Genomic DNA, 1,650 nt, shown 5'->3' with positions numbered 1-1,650 from the left:
CAGCAGGTGACGCAATGGTATGTGAGAAAGAGGAGAATTCTCAGCAGGAAAATGTTGAGAAAGTGGCTAAACACAGAGAATTATCGCAAAGATCGAAAAGGAATGTGTCCTGGAGTCATGAGCAGGGAAAATCCTGTGAGATTCAGCACAGACCAGAAAGAGAGCAAGGAAACCAGCCAGAGGAGAAAATGGGTAAATTTATTTCCTGTCGGGGAACTCAGAAAGCGTCAAGGAAACCACAACACAGCAGGAAGTCCTCATGGGAAAGAGGAAAAATACATGCACTGAGTGTGGAAAAACCTTCACTTGCAGCTCAGCCCTTTCTGTTCATCAGAGAATCCACACAGGGGAGAGGCCCTATGAATGCAGTGAGTGTGGGAAAACCTTCACTTACAGATCAGCCCTTTCTCAACATCAGAGAATCCACACAGGGGAGAGGCCCTATGAATGCTGTGAGTGTGGGAAAACCTTCAATTACAGATCAGCCCTTTCTCAACATCGGAGAATCCACACAGGAGAGGCCCTTTTATTGCAGTGAGTGTGGAAAAACCTTCCCTTGCAGCTCATCCTTTTCTGTTCATCAGAGAATCCACACAGGGGAGAGGCCCTTTGATTGCAGTGAGTGTGGGAAAAGCTTTATTACCAGCTCAGACCTTTCTAAACATCAGAGAATCCACACAGGGAAGAGGCCCTATGAATGTCATGAGTGTGGGAAAAGCTTCTCTAGCAGCTCAGCCCTTTCTCAACATCAGAGAATCCACACAGGGGAGAGGCCCTATGAATGCCGTGAGTGTGGGAAAAGCTTCAATAGCAGCTCAGGCCTTTCTAAACATCAGAGAATCCACACAGGGGAGAGGCCCTTTTATTGCAGTGAGTGTGGAAAAACCTTCACTTGCAGCTCAGCCCTTTCTATTCATCAGAGAATCCACACAGGGGAGAGGCCCTATGAATGCCATGAGTGTGGGAAAAGCTTCACTAGGAGCTCAGCCCTTTGTCAACATCAGAGAATCCACACAGGGGAGAGGCCCTATGAATGACGTGAGTATGGGAAAACCTTCAGTCGGAGTTCAGGCCTTTCTAAACATCAGAGAATCCACACAGGAGAGGCTCTTTGATTGCAGTGAGTGTGGGAAAACCTTCACTTGCAGCTCAGCCATTTCTGTTCATCAGAGAATCCACACAGGAGAGGCTCTTTGATTGCAGTGAGTGTGGGAAAACCTTCACTTACAGATCAGTCCTTTCTCAACATCAGAGAATCCACACAGGAGAGGCCCTATGAATGCCGTGAGTGTGGGAAAAGCTTCATTAGCAGTTCAGGACTTTCTAAACATCAGAGAATCCACACAGGGGAGAGGCCCTTTTATTGCAGTGAGTGTGGAAAAACCTTCACTTGCAGCTCAGCCTTTTCTGTTCATCAGAGAATCCACACAGGAGAGGCCCTATGAATGCCGTGAGTGTGGGAAAAGCTTCACTAGCAGCTCAGCCTTTTCTGTTCATCAGAGAATCCACACAGGGGAGAGGCCCTATGAATGTCATGAGTATGGGAAAAGCTTTATTACCAGCTCAGACCTTTCTAAACATCAGATAATCCACACAGGAAGAGGCCCTATGAATGTCATGAGTGTGGGAAAAGCTTCTCTAGCAGCTCAG

The 1,650-nt window shown here is 47.3% G+C and overlaps 1 pseudogene; it reads left to right on the top strand.

The window, feature by feature from the left end:
• The first annotated feature begins 292 nt into the window (after positions 1-292).
• Positions 293-1,037, top strand: LOC120375733 (annotated as a pseudogene).
• The last annotated feature ends 613 nt before the right edge of the window (positions 1,038-1,650 follow it).

Source organism: Mauremys reevesii, linkage group 12 (assembly GCF_016161935.1).
Source record: "Mauremys reevesii isolate NIE-2019 linkage group 12, ASM1616193v1, whole genome shotgun sequence".
Classification (NCBI taxonomy): Eukaryota; Metazoa; Chordata; order Testudines; family Geoemydidae; genus Mauremys; species Mauremys reevesii.
This window is presented reverse-complemented; position numbering and strand designations above follow the sequence as displayed.